At 39.8% G+C, this 24,045-nt stretch overlaps 1 protein-coding gene across 7 annotated transcripts in view; it reads right to left on the bottom strand.

The window, feature by feature from the left end:
- Positions 1 to 24,045, bottom strand: part of VSNL1 (visinin like 1) — a 77,027-nt gene that overhangs the window by 47,980 nt on the left and 5,002 nt on the right. The gene's annotated exons all lie outside the window — the stretch shown is intronic.

The following is a 24,045-nucleotide window of genomic DNA, read 5'->3' as shown; positions in this document are numbered from 1 at the left end:
GCTCACACTGGATTTCAGAAGGCTCAAACGGGATCCTATCAGTGTGCAAGTTCCCAAGGGGTATTCAAAGAAGACAGAGAGAGGCACTACTAGTAGTGAGTAGGGAGATAAGAGGCAATGGACACAAACTGAAATTCAGGAAATTCTGAAAGCTGTAGAAAAACTTTTTTTTTTTTTTTTTAGGGGTACAGGTTACCCAGAGAGGTTGTGGAGTCTCTATCCCCAGCAATAAACAAAGTCCTACTGGACACGGCCTGCCTGAGAACCCTGCATGAGAAGGGTACTGGACTACAGTGTCTCCAGAGGTCCCTTGCAACCTCACTGACTCTGTGAAACAGTGAGGGAGAAATGTAGCAGACATACGGCCTGACTTTTGGTATCTCCAGTAGACTAGTTTCACTAAATTTCCTCCCTAGGTAGCTGGGAATCAAAAGGATCATTTAGAGAGGTGATGACCACAGTCTCCTCCTCCCCTTATCGACCCCAAAGGAGTGCAAGCAGATTCACCTATGACCCTGGGCACAGATACCTACCTGCCTCTAAGCACTGGGACTGCCCCCACTTATTAGTACATTTAGTCTGCTTTAACACCTGCTGGTTTCCTGCTCTTGCTTTGCCAGTCATCCTGCATGACCCGAGGGGGAAGGTCAGTCAGCATCTCTGCAGCTACATGGAGTATGTGCATTAAATGAGTCCTCTAGTAAGGCACACATTTTTCTTGCTCTTGCCTGGCTCGGAGAAATGGGAATGAGTCGTGTGGACTATGCCAGAAGCAAATGACAACACTCCCTTTGCCAGCTCAGCTGTGCTGGCAGGCACTCATTAGGTTGGAAGGAAAGCTGTGCTTCATCCCCACCCCTCTGCCCACTCCCAGCCCACAGCCTCCTACACAAATGTGCTGACTCCTGGGGACTACGTGTGAAATCCAGGCACTAAGCAGGCAAGCATGGTGGGTGTCTTTGTAATCTTTGACACAATACAAATCTATTAATGGTACATTAAACACTGTATAGACTCCAACATACACGAATATATAGGGGGAACAAAACCCAAAGCAATTAAATGCTGAGGAAAGCACAGAACTATGCATATAATTCACAATAACAGAATAATTTTCCCTTTACTTTTGATCAGGCTGTTAACTGAATTTCCAGCTATGTGCTGCTAAGAACTATAACTCTTGACAGCTCCCAGCATTGTTCCTTTTTCCTCGGGCTACTTCTGCCACTGCCCTTTCTCTGCTGATGTTGGCATGATGGATGGATAGAAGCAGCTATCAAATCATACAGATGCTTTGATCCCTCACATAACTCATTGTTTATTTCACAGAAGAAATCTGGAGCCTTATCCTGTCACAAACAAAAAAGCCAACAATCTCATCCAAAGCCCCAGAAGAAGAAATATCCACGGATGAGTATAAGTGGAAGAGGAATTTTCCCATCCAAACCTCAAATACGGGCTACAATTGTAATGACCCTGTCCAACAGCAGTTCTTCCTTGGCAACTTGTGAAGCATCTCTTCTCTTGAGCTGTCAGCACCATTTCTGAGCCATTTTGCACAAAGCAGGGATGACTCCCAGCTACGCCCTACCCCACTGCAGAACCACACTGCACAGGGAAATACATGAAAAAGATGATGATCCTTTAGACAAAGTAATCCTGCTAGTGCTATTTGATATCATAAGGATCTTGTAACGTAGTGGCATCAAATTACTACAACAACTTGAAGGCACAAACATAGTGGAAGGCCAACAGGGACAGGCAGTGCAGAGGTCTCCTCCTTACACAATACTGAAGCCCCTGTTAGGAAATTTTTACCAAATATATTGTTTTACACCGGGGAAACAGTGGAAAAATATAATTAAGCAAAATGTATGTGTATAACCCAATACTGATGTTAGGAACGCTCATAACATTCTGTTGATAACATAAGCCATGAACTAAGTCTGAAACAAACAGGCTAGGTTCTGATAACATTACAGTAAAAACTGGAATAAATCCAGTTATTTTAGATTACTCTGCTGACTTTACTAAAGATCAGATTCAGGCCTGCAATCTCTCTGCATAAAAGAAATGGGAAAAATAGAGTGTAATGACATTAAGGAATGCAATTATCCAACTGAATTGAATAATAAACGGAGAGAAGAGGTTTAAGCAAAAGAAAAGATATATATTTTTAAATGTTATTTGAAACAAGATGGATATTCAATTAGATTCAAGCAATAATAATAATAATAAAAACATTTGAAAGGGTAAAAGCTGCAAAGAAGAATGCTTTAACATAACAACTGGTAGGAAGGACTTTTTTTTTTTTTCTCTAGGTGACTAGTGAACAGAAATTGGATTTATTTTATTAAAAATTAGGAAACTGGAATTAGTTTTCCGTTGAGTGTGAAATAAAACAAAATGGTATCTCTCCACACTTTGAATGTGCAAATTAAGAGCAATGCTAAACACACCAGTCACTCCGCAGTTGATCCATTCCTGTGGTTCACAGTAGGGCTCTTATTCAAAGCCCAACTCCAAAGCCAGCAGGTTGTGATCTCAGGGTCCTATTTCTGCTCCACTCCTCATCAGGATTAGGAAACTGCTTACAGCATGACATGACTGTCTTTTCTCCTTTGCAAGTGGACATAGGAGAAAATTTGTAGCATGAAGCAGAGGCTCATCTGTGTCCGTCAACAGGACCAAAGAACTCAAAGCAGCTTCCAGGCTCTACCACTTAGCTCTATCCTTGTCAGACAGGGACAAAATCTCTTCCTCACTTGCTCTTTCACTCTATTTAGACCAGAAGGAGGGCATTCATATGCCTACAGAAAGCATTGGCTCTGGATGATCTTAAGAAAATTTTTACTGAACTTTTTCTCCTGAATTCTTTTTTTGCTTCATTTTATGCCGTAAAATAACAATTTTTTTTTTTTTTTTTTTTTTTTTGGTCACGTTCACTTCTCTTTCTCAGCATTCAGACAGCATTTGGTGACCTATTTGAGATCTCCTAGACAATTGAGAGAATCATTCCTGAAGGGAACAATAAATATGCTTGTTAATGGTTAGTGTCAGACAAACACGTAAGTGCATCTGTTGCCATAGTTTCATTTTGCTACTGGCCCAGCCTCTATCAGCTGTGGTCATCAGTAAGTAACGTGGAATGTGAGCTGTGAAGAAGTTTCATTTATCAGCATTTGGATTAATATATTCTAATGGTCTATTCTCTGTAATTTTGCCCTCATTACTGCAGTACATTTACTGCATATTTTTGTAATAATTCATATGCTAAACACCTTTCCAATCAATTTACGTAATGGTTAGTATGATCATCCAGAATGTTCCACCAGTAGAGCTTTGGATTCTGTGACAAGTTTGTTATATGCCTCATATCAAACATAATTTGATTGACGGGTCTGAGGTTTTATTCCAGAATCTGTAGCTTCCAAAAGGTTGTCCCATGTGAGACACCCTGAAATCCATGATTTTCTGGACGTCAGGAGTTCAACGTGCCCACTGGAACAAGTTGCATTTCAGCAATGATCTTTAAAAGACGTGCATTTCAATAGCTGATTTTTAGGTATTTCAAAGACTTACTGACTATTCCATTCTTCTGGGACAGCTGCTGCAAACGTTGCTTGTTTGGAAGGCAAAATTGACAACTGAAAAGTACAGTTTTCCTGAGTGAGTTCCAGTCTTCTTTTGGAACCATGGGACCACATTTATATTTAAATACACATAAAGAAACACATCTAATTTTGTTATGTCAAACTAGACCAGCATTGCCTCTGCTTGAGAAATTGATTTTTTTTTGTCAATTTGTAGACCAGAATTTATTCAAATGTTGTTTTTCTTTTGGATCAACACTGTTGATGATTCATGCTTGGGGATAAGATTTCTTAGACTTCAGACATAGCCCTTGACCACATTTACCTACAACCACTTTTGTTTTTTCTTTAAGTTTTATTCATTTTTAAGTAAACACTCATTTATTCCAGACAGTATTCTAGAAAAAGAATACATGTTTTCATTCCACACATATTTCAGTCTGATTTGCTAGCAGTTTGCATTATTGCTAGTTTAGTCACTGTATCCTTATGCTTGATATGAGAAAATTAGCAAAATTCTCTACATTTGTAGAGAATATATTTACTATGAGTTCTTGCTCACCTTCCAATCTTATTTTAATTTGGGTTTGAAGTCACCACGTGCCTTTCTAGGACCACGGAGTTCTGCTTATGATACAAACTTCTTATCCACATTCCTCATCACCATCTTACTTTTCTGCCCTGATGGATGAATCACATCGAACATTAGCTATTTAAAATGTTAGTTGCCTTTGGTCCTTCTGCAGTCAATGGAGACGGCCAGCAATCTTCAGAGTGATTCACTCCATGCAGAGAAAGTTGTCCGTAAGAGGCAGGATGAATATATGTATGTCTATTTTAAGACAGGATGATTCACCCTCTACAAGTGTTTCCTTCTTACTGATGGTTGTACAAGCCACATGGCAAACTTGCTTAGATGAAAAACTGTATTTCTAGATGCTTAAATTGAAGTGAGAAAGATCCCACCATGCTCATCAGCAACGGAGAACACAGAATTGAAATGTTGTTCCTGAGCTCACTAAGAAGCATGCAGATTTTTGGAGTCAATTGTTCCTTTGTATTAAAACTTCTATTCGGGTGTGATAGATGCCAATACAAGTACAGTGTACTGGTGTACCAAACACAGGCCCTCTTCTTTATTGCTATTTACTTCTAACAAGACAAGTGGAAAAATCAACTCTTCCCTCATTTCGTGTCCCCCAGAATGAAATAGTTTTAAGCAGCCAAAGTGCAGGGATCATGCTCCTAAATATCTTCTCATTATGCCCTTCATGTCAGCCAAAGTCTCAGCCTCAAAAAATGGGAAAAATATGTATTGAATACAATATTATTTGAGAAGAAACTTCACTGTGGGCATCTTAACACTATGTAAAAGGTTGGTATAAAATAAATACAAGCCAATACAAACAGATAAATTTTACATCTTTTGCTTCCATTCCATTCCTGCAGGAAAAATGCACCTTTCAGACTCTGGAGTTAGTTTGCCTCTGCACACACATATCTGCCCACTGTGAATGAGTGTATTACAGCTGATGACTTTGACCTGAGTGCTAAACAACTACATTACCAAAAACCACATGACTGCATTATGATAGATATTAACAGAAGAGGTTAGCAGGAAAGCAGATTACAGCTTTTTATTTTACTAAAACCCTTTCAGAATCAAAACAAAGCGCTTACGTTGTGGGTAGTGATCCATTGGCACAACGCTCACTCCAAATTCATTATAAACCAATCGTCAGAACTATCCCTTGTGACTGCTTCAGATGGAGCATGATTAAATGCAGAGAAAATACATTACTGAGAAGATGAATCATGATTCTGCGGAACGAAATCAATGGCTTTACACTTTCGAGTTGGACACTGAAGGGCGGTCAAACACATTACTCACAGAAAAAAAGTGAGCAAATGAATCACATAAACTGCTTGAACAGGAAGACTACAGTTAAAATTGGACTGGCAGTACGACTGAGTATAAAAGAAACACGGAAGAAAACCTCAAAATGTTTCCTTCAGAAATAATTTCCAAACAAAATGTGCCTCAATGCTCTTGTATGAATTATAAAGTTTTTTTGTTGCTTTTGATTTTTACAGTTTGGGAGATTTGCTACTTGACAGCTTGTTCACACCCTTTTTCAGTGTAATTCTATGTAGGCAGGCTGGGAACCATCTCACAGCAAAGAGAGTATGAACTCATGCTTTAGAGAGTATCGATTGCTGTGACCTAAACCTGCTTGGTCAAGAACAAAAAAAGTCATCAGAGAAATCCTGCTCATCTAAATTTATGCATCAGGCTTCTATCTATAGGCTCTCCCTCTGGAGCTCTTCAGCAACGCCTTCCCTTAACCCGTGGTTATGTGCGGTGTTGTGCACCTGGTGGTTAGCTAAGAAATAAAGTTTTTCTGGCCTAGATGAACCAGTTGATGGTCTGCTACACCATGCTTACCAACAAGCTGTCAACTTCCCCATTTACCCACGGTAGCATGCATGCAGCCAGCAGAGTGCACAGTCAGCGTCATGTCAGCTCAGGGAGACCTGTGCAGGGAGCCTGTCCTTACAGGCTGCCCCTTTACTATTTTACAGCGTGACACACAGTGGGTATAATCACAGCTGAGATCTTCAAGTCATTTCTTAGCTGTGACTAGCATCGTTAATGAAGACTGGAGCAAGAAGTTCAAGGCTGGGGAAGCATGAGGCTAAACTAGTGAACTAGTCCCTCCAGGACTGAAGTTAGAGGTATTCATTATGCATGCTTCTTCCTTTAAGAGTTTCACTTTCCAGAGCTGCCAATCTAATCTGTATCATAAAACACACAACTGATTCAAAATACAGAAGTGGCCATAATGCAGATCGAGAAAATGTTTTTCAGCACAAAGAATCCATGCTACTTGGGCAAATGTGGCATAAAAAATGCACACAATCATTACCATTCCCTATTTCCTCGTTAATTAGTGCACGGTATTTGAAATCAGACTGATAGATAATTTAGATGAATCTCACGAATCATTTCTTCTGGAAAAATGGAAGTACTTTTACAGATGACCGAACTCCTAGCAAGGTTATATATTTGTGGGGAATAAAGAAAAGGAAAGAATGCACTTAGACATGAATATTGATAGAAACTGCAAAATGAGCAAGAAGGACAGAGCAAAAGGAAAGCTGCCTCTCTCTAAGGAGACTCTGTGTCCCTAATACAGGAACCTCATTATTATTTCACAACCTTAATGGCAAGCCTTTAAGCCTTGTGTATGCCCTTCATAACTTAAAATTTATTACAGATATAAAGCAGAAGATCGAGGATGTGCAGTAGTTGAAAGCTGCTAGCTATTCCAGTTTTTACTTCTTTTATGTTGTACAATTGTTGCAAAAGACAGCAAGGTAAAAAAAAAAAAATGCCACTTTTCATACATCCCAAGCATGAATCACAGCATATGGTCTTTCTGTTAAAAGATAAGCCAGAGGAGGTAGGGAGAGAGAGAAAACCTCTCATGCTAAAGGACTGCATAATTTTATAATTTCATACATTAAAAATAATTGGAACAATTTCTTCCAACTGTTTTCAATGAGAGCTCTACTGGAATAAATTTTTATAGCTGGTTATTGCAGTTGTGTTAATAAAGCACTCATATCCTTGCCCAGCTGAATCTCTGTGTGCACACATGCCTTTTTTGTGGTGAGAAATCAAAGACAGATAGAAAATGGTGAGAGGCAAAATCTCAATTTCACTATCACTTATTGTGGCCAAGTATAATAAAATCTATTTTGCTGAGGAAGGAGAAGGAAAAGGAAGAGACCTATACAATAAAGGACGTATTTGTAGAACCACCATGTCCAGAACTTCTGTGCCGCATCCTGTAAAACACAATAAGAAATGTACACAGGGGTTTTTTTCCTACTTGAAAGACACGTTTGCTTTTCAGATAACATTCTAAGTGCTGTTTTTGTAGGACACGCAGTTCAGGAGTTATCTCTCCGGAGAGGAGAGAAAAAGGTGAATAAAAAAATGCTTGCAGCATTTTTTATTTGGACATCCATGCGTTCAGAATTCCTTCAGCAAAATACACAGGAACAGGCAGTAGCGAAATATCCAACAGAAGACTGGAAAGCAGTGGCAATGTAGATGAAAAATATGAAAGAAAACAAGTGAAAGCTATATAAATATTTAAATTATAGCACTATGAAATTCACCAAAAATACTATCAGAATCCCTGGTGTTTTTTATCTGCTGAGATAGAGAAATTGACAGAGGCTGCTACAGCCTGACAAGCTAGTTCAGAATCCCTGTGATGGTTTCTAAACAGCAAATCTAAAACACCAACTGCTGTTTCATTAAATGGCCTGGGAAAATAAAATTTTGTTCAGATTCACTGCCTGCTATATAGATAAAGACCACCTGGGAAAACTACTTCAGAAGATCCAGCAAGAAAAAGACAGTAATACAGGCTATGAACTCTGGAAGGTATGATCTATAATGCTAATTCTCAGAGGGCAAAGTGTTTGTCCCTAATAGGGCTGGCTGTCACTGGGTTGTCCATGGGAATCAATGAGGTCCCCAAAACTGGACTATAAAGGTGATGGGCAGAAAAATAAACAAGCAAATAAATAAAATAACAAAATAATAATAAAAAAGATAATTCAGTTTTAAAGAGTGTTGCACTAGCTGAGACAGCTTTGAGGGTCTCGCTGAAGCCAACAAGGGAGTCTGTCTCCAAGTTAAAGGGGGATTCTAGGAGGCAACAAGAAACAAGGAACTGCCTGGACAGCATTCACATGGCTGTGTTTTTCATAGCAACTGCTCTCCCAGGTGACAAGTGACAGAAATGGGTGAAATACTTTGATTCCCTTCGGTGACACTTAGCAGCTGCAACTGCACTGACAGCCACCCTGCCCTACTTAGGTATGTAGAGTTTGGAAAGCTAGAAATATCAAACACTGTCCTCTTTGGCACTGCATCATGATTGCTCCACTCATCACTGGGGAATGCTGCAATAAAAAGGGTTATGATAAAATATGGCTGTTGCTCTCTCTAATGATTCCAAAGGTTGGGAGTGATTTTGATGGTGCCATTGTTTATTTGATATTTCTTATGCTTCTGCAATAAAGTACACAAACTGTTGCTAAGAAAGAACAAAACTGTCTTGGATGACAAACAGATAAATATCTTTTCTTTATTGTCAATGCCATCTTTACCATTTAATTTTACCAACAGCTTTTTTTAACTTCAAAAGTGCCTGGAAACTTTACAATAGAGATCCCACCTACATTGGAACCCAATAACCTGGCTTGAACGTTCTCTGATTTGAGTGCCTGTACTACAGTAGATATTTAGGCCAATGGAGATGCAGTCATCTCCAGACAGCAGTTCAGCAAACCGAGCTAAGACATTTCTCCTAGGATGGGGTGAGTCATGCTATGGAGGTGCTACTCTCTCTCTGTTGACTCTCCAGACTATCATGTCTAATAATCATTGATTAAATTAGCTTTTCTGAATTTGTCTGATCCCTTTTTGACCACATTTATATCCTGGTCTCCACAACATCCTGTGGAAATCAGTTTCATAATTTAATTAAATGTTATACAATAACTTCATTGGTGACCCTATTTCTTGCACCGTGAGAAACAGTGACTATTTCTTAATCAGTTGCTCCTCTTCAATCATGACATAGTCAGACTCCATCTAGCCTCTATCCCGTACTCCTAAGAAACTTTGTGTCCTTCTTCTATGCTTCCTGTGATTGTACCAGCTGTTTATCATACAAGTGGCTATAATCACAGACAGCACGTTCCACCTGATCTAACAGTGGCATATTCTTTGGATCAGGCCCTGTTTCTGCTAAATGCTATACTGGTAGAGCTTTTACTTCTCTCCAGCATAACAATACAGGAGAAAAGATAAAGGAAATAAAGGATACAGCTCAGAAAACAAGGTAAATACTAGAATAATAATTGTAAAAAAGCAGCAGCAAGAAGCTGCAATCTTAAAAGCTATTGTAGCAGTTGCCAGGAGCTTGGAACAGCCAGAAAATCAAATCAGAAGATGCAATATAAAATACCGTTGGCTGCCAGAAGGCAGAGAATTGTCTGAACTGGTTATAGTTGTAGCATTTTTTTATTATTACTATTATTTTTTTAATTACTTCAAAAAGACTCAGTATAAAATAACTTGTTACAGAATCCCCTCTGGAACTGAACAAGAAAAGACTCCAAATGATGGACTTTTGGTAGAAATATTTTCAACCCGAGAGAAAGAGGGAATACAGAACAAACAATATTCAGGAAATCTGCCTGCTTTTTGCATGGTGGAAAAAATCCCTTCATCGTTCCTGACCACAGCAGCCTGGTAACTTAGGCCAAGCAAAGAGAGAGGTGAGCAAGTCAAGAAATATGTCAAGAAACAGTTTCAGGGAAAAAGATCCAATGTCTTTTCTCACTTATACCAAATCACTTATACCAAACTGTTATATTCTATAGAGAAATGTGAGCATCTCAGAATGGAAAATGAAGACTTGGAGACAGGCAGTGTAAGGAACCAGGTTTACAAAGACATGTAAGCACTTCCATGAGCCTGGGGTACTTGCTTAATGTAGGCACTGATATATAACTTCCTTGGTTCCTTTATATTCAAGCAAGTCAAGGTGAGGTTCAGGAGAAATGCATCTAGTGGCTCTCCAGCAGCTTGAGTGCTCTTATGAAATCTCACCAAGTACCTAAATAGCTATGCAAATCCCATCTGAAGTATTTAGCTGCTGCATCCCCTGCTCAAAATGCAACTTAAACTCTGTCACCTCCACTTTCTAAGCAAATGACACCAGCATACAAAGCAGCCCAAGCACCGAGCTTCATTTTTGACAGCCAATGCATCCACGTCTTGCTTTGTGAGTGAGGTACCTCTGCTCTGCATTCTGGGGGTCTCAATTTCTCTCATAAACCGTGAAACATGCAGGTTGGCATTTATTGCTTCATAAAAATAGCTTGGCACATGAATTATGTCTCACTAACACTGTCCTGGGGAGCTAAGCAGGCCAAGCTGTGAGCACACTGACAGACTGGGATAAGGAATGTGCCCAGTGCAAGTCCTGGCTATAAAGCTGCTGAATAACACCTAGACCTACAGCTGCATCTTTATATATATGCAACAAATATAGGCTAAGCTGGTTTTATTTTGCAGACATGCTTAGTGCTAAAGGTGTCCACACAGTGTGACCCTGGCTCTTGTTAGACAGGTTAGATAATAGCAAATTGCCTGTGAACCTCAGTCCCAGGCTGTCCCTCTCATCCTTTTCCTTCGCTTCTGGCTACCTTTTGCCTCATTAGCATCCGCCAAGCCATTCCCAGTAAGTCTGCACCAGATTATCATGACTCTTTCTCCTAGCTTCCTTCCCTCTCTCCATCCTACCTGGTTCCTATTCCCTGCTCAGTGCCAATTCTCATCACCCTTGTTGTCTTTCTTTCCCTTTGTTGGCTGTTCATCAGCAAAAAACAGTGAGAGCAGAGATGTTCATAGCATACCAGGTGTATGCCTAAGGTAAAAAGAAGATGTAAATTTGCTTAAGCTGCAGGGAGAATCATCTGGGCAACATCTTATTGACATTTAAACAGTCTGGGCGCCTTCAGGCATGGAGATAAAGCAGGCACCCAGTGGAGCAGAGCAGCAGCAGGGTTCTGCCAGGATCTTGCACAGGCATGAATCAGGAGGGATGGGGCAGGCCTGGGCACGATGCTGTGCTATACGGTGTTTTAGAATGTTTCTGTTAACAAAGCAGACTGTAAAGTTAAGTGAATTATGCAGCTCATAATTATGATGTGTAATGCCTCAATAACCCAAGCTTGCCAGCTGAGAACTGCTGTGGTTTGCAGGTGCAAGATGCTAACTCAAGGAGGAAGACTGCTGCACATCTCCTCATGTAGAGGCAGATGTGTGGGGTTTGTGTGTGCACCTGTCCTCCTCTGACCACCTGAAACCACTCAGGGCTCACCACTCACTGTAGCCTTTCAATACTGGAAGGGAGTATATAAACAGGAAGGGAAATGGCTGTTTACGAGGTAGATAGTGATGGAATAAGGGGGAATGGTCTAAAACTGAGACAGGGGAGATTTAGGTTAGATATTAGGAAAAAGAATTTCACAGAGGGTGGTGACACACTGGAACAGGTTGCCCAAGGAGGTTGTGGATGCCCCATCCCTGGAGGCATTCAAGGCCAGGCTGGATGTGGCTCTGCGCAGCCTGGTCTGCTGGTTGGTGGCCCTGCACAAAGCAGGGAGTTTGAAACTAGATGATCATTGTGATCCTTTTCAACCCAGGCCGTTCTATGATTCTATGATAAAATGTTAAAAAAAAAGAAAAAAAAAAAAGATGGTGGGGTCAGAGATGTCACTTCCACTTGTATTTTCTCTTAAAAACAAAAAACAAACAAAAAAAAAACCAGTCAGCTAGAACAATCAGTTATGGAGGAACAATCAATTTTTTGTCTGTTCTCTTTCCTAGACAGATTAGTTGAAATAAAAAAAATAAATTAATAAATCTTAAATCTAACAGGCATGCAACAGGAGATGCAATCCCCCAAACTGCCCAAGAAATTCCATCAATTTAAAGGAAAGCCACTCGATACTGCTCATTCTTTTCTGATGTCATACATCCACCCTGCTCCAGTACTGCTGCTCCAAACTTGCTTAGGAACATTATTTTTCCCTAACTTGAAATGAGAAAGGTTGATTTACGACTTCTTGAATCTGGCTAGGCTCCAGAAGGACAACAAGCTGCCTGTCTGTACTGGTTCATTCCCTCAAGAAACTGAATGAAACTGAAATGAAAATGGTTTCTATTATTAATGATGACAGTTAATAGCAAAAATCAGTTCCAGTTTTTAAAGCTTTCACATGATAAGGGACAACAAAAAACTGAGCAATTGTACTTTTAACACCAAACAATTTGAAATGATTGCAAAGGAAACCACGACATTTTCTCTAGTACTGCATCCACAAATCATGCACAGAATAGTACTGCGGCAGGAAATGTGATTAATTACAGTTGTTTCTACCTGGGTGGTAGCCATTAGGTGCTGGATATCTAATCTAAACTAGTCATCAAGGCTCCAGTGTACAATGGAGAGAAACAGGCACCCAATTCACCAAGAGGTAAGTCATGCCATGCTAAAGTGTGTTTACAAGATAAGTGGAATTAGTTGCTTTCTAGGGCTTCCTATTCTTGTCTGACCAGCAAGAAAGCCAACATGATTAGTATAGATGATAAATCTGTCAGACAGCAAAGACGGCATGAAACAAAATCTACTGCTGGAGCTCAGGTTCAGGTGACTCTTCTGTATCTGGGACAACTGCAGAGCCCATAACCAAATTTTGCTTTAATCCTTGGGACCCAAATCTAGGCACTGTCCAGCCAGAGAAGTCCAGTGAAGAGGTGGTGGATCTTTGATAAAAATGTGGGGTCAAAACAGCAGCTCAGTGTTAAAGCAGTCCCTGTGTAGATTCTGCCCAAGAAATTTTCTGACAATATGACCTACTATCTACCTGACTCAAAAAGAGCTCATTTAAGAGCCAGATTTGCTAAAAAAATCCCATTATGGCAAAATTCAGGTCCTCTCCACTATAGAAGCCATTATCATACATTCATTTAGTTGATAAATTTCTTTAAGGCTATGTTAATTCAGTTAGTTTTAAAGCTATTTTAATAATTTAAACATCTTAGTACCAGTGACTTGCTGACAGTTCCATGGGGAGTGGTTTAGTACCCACTGGTTCAGGTCATACATAGGAATAAACACAACTGTATCTATAATGACTCTGTAGAGTTCCTAGAAATGATCATTTAGTTTCAACCCCCTGCTATGTGCAGGGTCACCAACCACCAGACCAGGCTGCCCAGAGCCACATCCAGCCTGGTCTTGAATGCCTCAGGAATCAGACATTTGTAGAGTTCCTAGAACTCTACAATGACAAAAGTCTTTTTTTTAATGAATGTATAAGTAAAAGGCTAGGTTAGAAAACAGTATTCATACGGTATTATGTAAAGAATTTAGCACCTGAAGATAGATAGACATCCTATGAAGTCCTACCTCTCCGAACTCTACAGGTAGTTTTTACATTTTAAGAGGAGTAAGTTACTAGGCATCTAAATAGAGTGTAAATTAATCGCCTGAGTTTAATGGGTAAGCAACCCATTCATAACCTGTATGGTCCCTATTCAGGCATCATATAACTCTCTTTACTTCACATCTCACAATAGGTTTCTCTGGATTCTCGCTTTTCTTAAAGCATTGACTTCTGAAAATAGAAATGAGATGGGATTGCTGCTAACCTCAGCCTCAGATAAGGTTTTTTGATTCGTTTTCAACTATGACACATGCTCACTTTGTCCTTGCTTTGCTCTCCAAAGCAGTTTATAAAACATGAAAAAAGGACTGCTTTGTATTGTATGGAAAATAACTGTGCTGTAAGGAAGAATACCAAGGCTGAAACGCCTAAAATTAGACCTGCAAGCTTTGCTTTCATTGGCAGCAACGTGTATGGATCCGCACTGTCCCAATCCCACATTCTACCTCTTCTGTTCTTGCGAAATATACTTTCTGAAAAACACTGAAGTTTAAATTTAGCAAACTGATTCAAGGACTCTACTGACCCTGGCAACCGGTTATTTTAATCACATTCACCTTTAGGCTTTAATACTGAATGAGCAGATCAGCTTATTTTCAAAAGCAGGAAGAGAGAAGCAATATTTGCATAACAAAAAGTTGAATATCTCTGCAATGGTGCCTGCAATGATCCTGTAATTTCCAGGTTGTTTTTTTTATTCCTCCTAAGAAACATCAAACACAGATCTCATAGTTGTGGTTTTTTAGCTACTGAGAAGATAAGCACTATGGAAAGTGGCTGGCACTGGGTAACGTAGGACTAACAGGGACAATTTAGTCATAACAGTTTAGCATCTACATTATACCCATTCTTTTCTCAGCTACATCCATTCAATTTCCACTGTATTCAACAGAGCGAATAAATAAAAGCAAATGTATCCAAAAGGTCAAACTTCATGGATTTTCAATGAAGAAAGCCACACAGAGGCTCAAGAGAAACTGATGCTAGCTACTCCATTAAAGATAATTCAAACTGTTGTTATCGCAGTGTTTATTTTGAGTGTCTCCTCGTGGAATTTCAGGATAAAATACGAGATTGGCATTGAGCCTCAAGTGGGTACAGTCAGAGCTGTCCAATTCCAGCAGCCTATCGAGCCGAGCTTCGGGATTCATTTCTTGAGTTTATGGCTACAGCTCTCTCTGAAGCGCAGCGCTGTTGATATCTGTAGAACGTCGATACAGAAACAGCAAAACCACCTCCACCAGCTGGACACCTGCAGTGTGCACTGCTAGAGCACTTCTCAGATAACTGAAATACCTGAGATTATGTGACCAACAAACGCTACACCCGAGTCAGGATATTACATACAAATGTAGGTAAAGCAGAAGTTATTTATCCATCAGAAAATGCTGATATGGGTCTCCAGTTGCAATAAAGGCCTTAGGCAATGAATTAAGTGGGGACTTTCTTTTGGAAAGGGGAATTTATTCTAGCTTTGCGTGGTGAACAAGGAGCCAAAGAGGTTTTTTTCTGGAGTTAGGATCAGTGGAAGTCTAGACGAAGCTAGTCCTGAGCTGCATTCAGCATTTCCCACTGGAAAATCTGCCCATAAAAAGAAATGTTTTCAAAGTAAGATAAAGAGTAACCTGAGAATACTGTTAATTTCATCACACCAATTTTGTCAGCATTTCCTAATGTTTCCAACACCCTCGAAACTGCGTGGGCTGCCCTTCAAGCTCCACAGACTGAGCACTGAGCTCCATGGGTCGCATGGTGGCATTTCAGACAACGCTCAGCTTTTGGAAAATGAATACAGGCTCATTGCATCACTGAGACAAAAAGGAGGTATTAACCACCAACCACCTCATGAATAGGTTGTTACAGCATGGGAATCCTGAGAAAGGTAAATACACCTTTCTCAGGCCCAGGAAGGTTTGTCTTTGTTCCAAGCCCAGGATGAGGTAATTTCTTCCTGGGGCAGCCTTTCATTTGTGCCTGATTAAGCCAGGTAATTACCTCCTGGATTTTGTGGGCAGGAATGCTCTGTTTAGTCAGCCCATTTAAGAAGCCATGGTTTCAGTCTCACGCTTTGCTTTCTATTCTTCCATATACAGAGCTATCCCGGGCTCTCACTGTTTTGATAACTGCAGACTTTCAAGTTTCTGTAGTTCTTCCAAATTCTTCTAATGATTCAATCACTACAGACATACCTATAATTGAATATTAGTTCAGACTAAAAGAGGCAGTGGATAAGAAATACAAAAGCTATTATGGAGAAATTCAAAGTAATAACACTCACGTTCCTGTCTTGTTCTTTAGAAAAGCACCTTGATAACACAGCCAATTCTTTTCCAGAGAACTACAATTTTCTGGACTAAGATAATGTGTACATCTTTTCTGAGAAGCTTTTCACAGAGAACATCAGAAGCAGGAGAGCTCCTCTCTGTTATTCACTTCACTACAGAAAGCACATGAGGTTATCACCTGACACAAAACCAGAAGAAACCATCTGATCAGTTTTGAGAAAAATTTAGACAGGTTGAGGAAGCACCACTCTAGGGAGTGTATTGCAAAAATAACCTTCCTTTTGAACCACTGTTTCATCTGCTCACTGCAGATGAAAGGGCTGTTTGCCATTTTCCACCAAGCATATTCTGCTTTTCTGCTCCTTGAGGCTTGATTTTCTTCTGATCGAGTGGAAAGGAGACTTGGGGAAAACCCTGCAGGAATGGCACAGTTCAGGGAGCTGCCCTGCTGGTTAGCAATGCCAGCTGCCCAGAGGAGTGCTGACAGACATCATGACATCATCTCCCCCTGCTTTTTCATTTCACCCTGAGAACAAGCACAACTGCAGGGACTCATTAGGATACGTGCTGTTGAAATGCCTCAGGCAGAAAAATAAGCAAAAAATCAAATGACCAAACCCCTTTAGCTCACCATGGGATGTAGGGCTGTTCCAGCCCAAGCGAAGCCCCTCTGCAGTTAAAACATGCCTTTAAAAACCTTACTTACAGCTCTCAAGTTCCAACGAATGGCCTGAAACTACAGGAACAGAAAAGAACCATCAAACTCTTTTGCTGAAGAGCAACCAGGCTGTGAAGTCCTACTTTCAGAACATGCAGATAACCTGGAGTTTGTTGTACAAGCCCCAGATTCTTGCTATGCCGAAAAAAAAATTCGATAACCAATGCTTACATGTGGCAGATTTTCATCTTTTGTCTTTTTCAATGTGTAGCTGGCTGACAGCACTTAGTAACAACTTAATGGAGTCGGATGGAATCAAACTGGCTTACAGCCAGCATGACTGGTGCTCAAACAACTTCGCTTTCAAATGTTTTGCCATAATAATAGATGGGCAGTAACCATCACCAACATAGCTGGCCAAAAAAAAAAAATAGAGATTTTTCAAATAAGAAGCAGGAAACACACACCTTCTGGGCCATTCCTCATAAAAGATGTACCTTCCCTGTTCTTCTGCTCTAATATTTAAAAGAATGTATTTTTACTTGGTCTCAGTCTTAACAGTGTCACACCCATTCCCCTCAGAAACAAGCAAGCACATAATGGCTGTTTCTGCCTACTCTTATTGTAGAGACAAATCTCAGGCACAACCCACGGATTAGCAGAATGTAACTGGTTATGCAGGTTTACTGCACTCTGCTGATAAATTTTTGCATTCCCGTTTATCCACATCAAACTGATTTCTGAGTAATGCTTCACATTTCAAAGGCGAAAAGCCACAAAGCCTGTCTAAAGCTGAGTGCAACTATAAATTATAGGAGAGCTCTCTCATTTTATACTATGCCATAAAGCACACAACTGAGGTCAGCTGCTGTTTCTTTATAAAGCTAACTGTTCAAATCTATATGAGAAACTGACCCGGGACTTCATTTTTTATCAGTACTTTGACAAACATCTGTGCATGAGCGATTTTCATATATGTAGTGGAGTGCTGACACCTGCATTTTATTATTAAAAAAATAAAGCTGAAAAAATATGTCAAGGACTATGGCTAAAGTGATAATTAAACCTGATACAATAATTGTGTATAAAGTGATGTAATTAATCCAGTGTAATTAAAATTCAGAGATAGCAGAGACATGGATCTCCTCACTATCTAAGAGCCCAATCTCTGCTCTGTAATTCATGTTCTCATCAGCTCTGACCCAAGTGGATCCTTATTATTGCACCACTGCCCAACAGATCTCAGCCGCAAAAGCAGAGGGACCTGGAAAAAAATGGAAATACCTGCTGATTTCCACTTCATAGCAAATTAAACTGGTAGTAGCCTGGAGAGGTAGTAGCCTGGTCATTTGAATTTAAGGTAAAAAAATAACAATTTTAGTTCATTGTTGCTTTTATTTTATTTCATGAACTACATACAGGCAGCACAGAAACTACTGGCTTCTGTAAAAATGCATAAAGGTAGCCAATATTTCTGAACTACACCAATTTAGTTTCACGCTGAGTACATCAGAGAGCCATGAGGAAGGATACGCCTCAGGAATGGGTCACAGGCAGACAACAGGTCTGTACTGGTTCTGTTTCTTCATGGGCAGATAGGGTTTTTAATCTGATATTAACCAGTTCTGCTGCTAGAAAGGGCTATACCCTCCAAAGAAACTTTTATCATTTTTACAAACAACTATTTGTCCAAAGTCTTGTGTACACCCAAGGATTTGTATGGCTGGAACAGATCAGTGTAAAAAGAGAAGCCCGATGGGACTCTGCTGCCATCCAAATTTCTAAGTCTGCATCATCATTCTTTTTAAACCCCAAACCTGATAACCCCATCAACAGCTCTTGTATGATAGCTCCTGCTATACCCAGAAGCCAGACAACAGTACAGGAACTACATCTGAGCTGTTTGGGCAACCCTTCTGAGGAAGAGTCTGTCCATTAATGATGTATAGGACAAACTCTTGTACCTTCAGAAAAAAACTTACACACATGCTAACATTTTTCAGTATGACTTGTAACAACTAGAAATAGGGGTTTTGAGGTGTTTTTTTTTTTCTTCTTTCAAATTAGCAGTTCAAACTGAGTTCCCCCAAGAGAAACTGCACTATAACACTGCAATAAAACAGACAGGTAAAACACAGCGTGCAATTCACTGCAAGATTCCAGGGTCTTGGATCCCATCCTCTGCCATTACCTTGCCAGAAGCTCTGGGCCAAGTCTCGTTACTGCCTCCTGCTTCATCATACAATATGATGTGAATGAAAGCATTTCAAATTCTATAAATTTGCCAATACTGTAGGTGTCTTATCACATCCAAAACTGACATCAGCAATAAAAAACTACATAGCACATAAAAACAAAATGCAAAACAATGAGCAACTTGTCATTTAGATTCTTCAAAACCAGAGCCCCAAACTAACAGCTTTTTACTGTGGAAAATCAAGATTTTAAAAAGCAGCAGTTTAATCATAAGACGAATGAATCATATGAGAGAACTTAGAAAGTCTTATGCGAACACTTCACAATTTACTTTTTAATCCTTCTCCCTGCTTAGTTTCACGTCCCAAATGCCTCCAAATGCACCCATCTCACTACGCCCGCACAGAACTCGCTGCCAGGGGAAGCCTGCTCTGGGGGAGCTCCTCTGGTCACGCTTAGGACTTACTTGTAGGTGGCTGAAAACCATCTCGATTCTTCTTCCTCGACAGCAACACCTAACACCCATCTCATATATACAAAGTTATCACAGTTCATCTCAGTGAGATATCCTCTGAGCACCCAGATCAGTGGATGCTTTTGATCTAGTGCAGTTCTGATAGAGCCTGGCCATCACTGCCTATGAAGAAGCAGTTTAGAGAAAAGCAGCAAGAATCAGCTGGATTTTCACCAAATTCAATTTTTCCTGGTAATTCAAATTTTCTCAACACATTTTTTTTTTCTCACGTCTATAAAGTCATGAAAAGTGTTCAAACTGTTGTAGCTTCACATTTCAAATTAATCACCTCTTTTGTGAGAGGCTCTCCACACCTCAGTCTTGCAGCTTCCCCTAGATGCTGACACCTCTACACTCTGCTATCAACTAATGATATCCTATTCCCCTTCCTAAGTATCTGTGCTCACTTCCCCCCTCCTTACTGATTCATTTTAAACCCCATCTCCCTAGCACTGAAATCCTCACAGATCCCATCCTGCCTACATCTCTGGCATGATTCACGATCACACTTGCTCTTTTTCCCCAGATTTCATCTCCTTCAGGCTACCAGATTGCTGAACACTTACACCTACATCTGTAGTCAACTCTGTGAGTTTAAACCAATAGATTTCCCCGGGCATTTCAATTTAGTCACCTGCAAAAGTGTTTTAGTGGCTCAGGACATAATTTCTTCTATCTGGAGATTAGCTGACACCGCTGATATACTGCAGTTAATCTTCACTAACACATTCCTGTTGGCAATAGGACACTGCACTGAGAAGAAGTGGGTAACACACATATTATTGTCCTGAATCCCATGTAATTTGTAGGGAAGAGAAGAAGTAGAGCTTTCAAAATATCTTACCGTCTTCTCTTCAGCCTAATCAGAAACATAAGGTACTCACTACAACTCAAGTCACAGTTAAACACACTTTTTTTTTTTTTTCACATATTTGAAGCAGATTAAGTTGCAGTACATTTTTTTTCAATTGATTTTAAATTGACTGTGTTTCACTAACATTAAAACAACAGCAAGAAAAAATGTCCGATGCTTAAAAACAAAATACTTTATTATTTTATGTTTACTGCAGATTTCTCACGCAACAATTCAGAACCTCATTGTTTCTCACTTATTGCATATTCCTACCCTACATTCAGTGGAAAATCTTTGAAGGAGGTTCTATAGCAATAGCTCACATAGCAATTAAGTAGCAAAGCGTTGCCCAGCTCATTCTTGTCTACAAACTGCACACGAACAGCATAGATGTTACAGCTTTAAATGATATGTACATCTGATTATTGATGACAATAGGGATTATATCTGAAGAATATGTTATGAAAATGTTATAATAATTTAGCAGTCTCCTACATCACATCACATCTTCCTACCCTGTAATTAAACAACACAGAAAATAAAACAAAAGTATGTACATACAGGCTCTGATGCCATGCACAGGATGGGACAACCCACTACACAGATTTATCAGGAGCTACATATTGGACCTTGCACTGAAGACTGTGATTCACTTGACAAAGCAGACAGGCACACAGCAGGAACACAGCTGTACTCAACATCTGCTCTCTGCCTTCTTATAGACTTCTCTTTGAAAATATCAGTCTCGAGACATCTGGATGCAAACCCAGCTGTGCATAATGTCTTCTAGGGTCTGTCTGCATTGCAGTCCTGCTGGTTTTGGCACTGGGAACAGCCGCCATCAGGGCAAAGCAGAGGGCAGTGTAGGCTGCAAAACCCCTTGAAGGGCAGGCTGAAGACCTGAGCATGTAAGCCGTGCTAAGCGCTGTACTGATGTGTCCGGCTTGCTGCAGGTACATCTAATACTGGAGGATGTCAGCATAGTTCATTCACAGCCTAGTGACTGTAGATTAAATGCACCTTAATAAGCTCTGCAGAAGATGGACTCAGTCACTGCTATCAGACATGGATTGGTTCAATCTCCCTGTGAAGCCCCTGAATACGCATTTTATCTTTCTGCACAGTGTAGTTACTACACCTCCTATATTTTGTTGAAATTTTAATATAAATATTTAACGTTATAGCGCTGTAAATACACACAGTTGCACTTCCTAGAACATCTACAAGGGCCAAATCATTTTTTACAAGGCTATTTACAAAAATAACAGTCAAAATGCCCCAAATGGAGGAGGCATGCATCGTGATGAAGTGTGCACCACCAGGCAGCAGGAAGGACTGGGAGCAAGCAGGGACTGATGGAGCAGAATTACTGCAGAGAGGAAGCAGAACCAGAGAGAGAGGAAAAAAAGGGGATCGGGGAAAGCTGAAGGATGAGATAAGGTAAGGCAGAGTTAGTACCTGCTGACACCTCAGGGTTACACTTCCACATAACAGAGAGGGAAGGCTGGATGAGTTCTATTCACCTTTTAACCATTAATATCACTCATAGATCTGTGGTCCAGTAGCACCTATCTGTGGTAGGCACAGGAGACAGATAAAAACAATAATAACCCCTTCCAATCCTCCTATTTCCCCAGATAGCAATTAAATTTAAAAACGTCATGGAGCTATATAACTAAGCATTTACCTATGTGTACCACAGCAAGAAACAGCGCTTGTAAATGTTTTGTTGTTTTGTTTTTTAATTAAAAATGATAAAAGCTACCTTTAAGCTGACCTACTTACCATACCTGAGGAGGGATACGGACCCTAGCAGCTACCTCCCTTAAACACTGTGGCATTTCAGTCACACAGTTGTGTCATCAGAAGATCACTGACAGGAGAAGGCAGGCATATCTTATCTACTTGTACAGGAAAAACAGTTTGTGACTCCTTGACCCTCTTCTGTTAAGGGTGCATAAATTGGAGCTTTAACAAGGTAAAACATATAATCGTCTGATTTCCAATCCAAAAGCATGCTAACCTTTTGTACATTCTCATGCCTGCTGGAGCACACTGCTGAGCACCCTTTGCCCTTATAAGGTGAGCAATGTGATCAGATACACGGCTACTTATCCGTCAGACAGATGCAAAAAATAGAAGTGAAAAATGCAAGTCAAAATTAGTTAAGAGTTTATTTGAAGATACAGTTCTGCTGTATAAACCAGTTGGATTTGCAAAAATCATCAGTATGATCTGATGTCTTACTGATCAAACAAAAACTCCTTCACAGGCTACTGCATTTTCAAACTGAAATCTTTATCCTCTTCAAGATAGGTATTCCAAGAGGTCCGATGTCCTGAATGTCTGCACTTACTCATATCATTTGGAAAAAAATAAGTACATTTAAAATGAAAAACAACGGCCTCCAAAAGTACAGTATATGTTCTGTTGTAAAGAAAGACTTATGGTGATGTCAGTTGGATATGTGCTGGACATTAGCAGTATTGACACAAATAAGTTTTTGCAGCATTATCCATTACATAAGCAGATTTTATTTACAGTGCCAAAGCCTTGTAAAAATGTTTATTAACGTTTTAAAATAATCATTTTTTTATGTATGCCAAATTCTATTAAAAAGCAAGAACATTTTAATTCAAACTGCTAATATCTACAATTTCATCCTCTAGGAGTCTTCAGTTACTTTATATTTCTAAATATAGCTGATAAGAGTACGCAGAAATGTGCTGTATTCTACCAGCTTTTATAAACAAGATGTTCTAATTTTAGATGACTCCATTCTGAATAAAGTTTAATTAAATACACAGATATTCTGAAATGCAGTCCGCAGAAAGGGTATTATTCAGCTCTCCTCAATGCCATTTAATTCCATTTCATAGCAAATGATTCAATGTCTACTTTTGAGTAAAAACGTTCTCTAAGTGGAACACTAATCTTTTATTTAAAAGAAACCAAAAATCCAACGACAACAAAAAAAACCCAACCCACAAACATTTCCAGTAACATACTGCCTTTGTGGCATTATTTTTAGATGCTAAAATCAAGTCTCAGGTCCTGTACAGACACCTGGCTCAAGAGATGACCTATTTAAGTGATAGCCTTTCAGCTGCTTCAGGGAGGCATTGGCTCAAGAAATGGTAACGAAGTCCAGAAGTTAAGATGCAAGGTGCACACCAAGGATAATTAATTATTACAACTTAAAGGGAACCGTGATCATTTTTCATGATCATTCTTCATAATTTTAAATCAAAGACTGACTTATTTCCACCCCGGTTCCTCCCCCTCCCCCCCCAAAAAAAGGGGGATCATGACCAGGAGACTACACATGGCTATCAGTGAGTCAGTGTTATGGGCTGTGCTGGACACTTGGTTACAATTTTCATTACTCCTTGCAGAGTTAGACACTCATGGACCTGAAACCTTTCATCTGTATGAGCTTCATATTTAGCTCCAAGTTAAAATAATTAAAGCAATTTTCATCAAATGCTTTAGAGCCTTATATTTATTAGTCTGAAAGCTCTGTAAATTACCATCACAGCTTGTTTTCTTCCTGAATATACATTTTTACTTGTACAGTGCTGGGAATATAGTCTTCATCAAAGTCTGAACAATCAAGGTAATCCCACTGGTGGGTATTCAACTGTTTGATTCAACATGTCAGGAATTAAACAAAATTCCACTACTAAAAAAAAAAAAAAACAAATAAATAAACCCAAACAGTAGTATGCCATTTGTGTTACCACCACAGATCTCAGTTTGCATTCTCATATTGAGAAGGTCTGTTTGCAGACAGGAGAAATAGGTACACACATCCCATCAGGTAGACGACACAGCAGAGC

Source organism: Phasianus colchicus, chromosome 2 (assembly GCF_987193195.1).
Source record: "Phasianus colchicus chromosome 2, bPhaCol1.hap1.1, whole genome shotgun sequence".
Taxonomy (NCBI): domain Eukaryota; kingdom Metazoa; phylum Chordata; class Aves; order Galliformes; family Phasianidae; genus Phasianus; species Phasianus colchicus.
The sequence above is the reverse complement of the archived record's forward strand: the minus strand, read 5'-3'. Positions and strand labels throughout refer to the sequence as shown.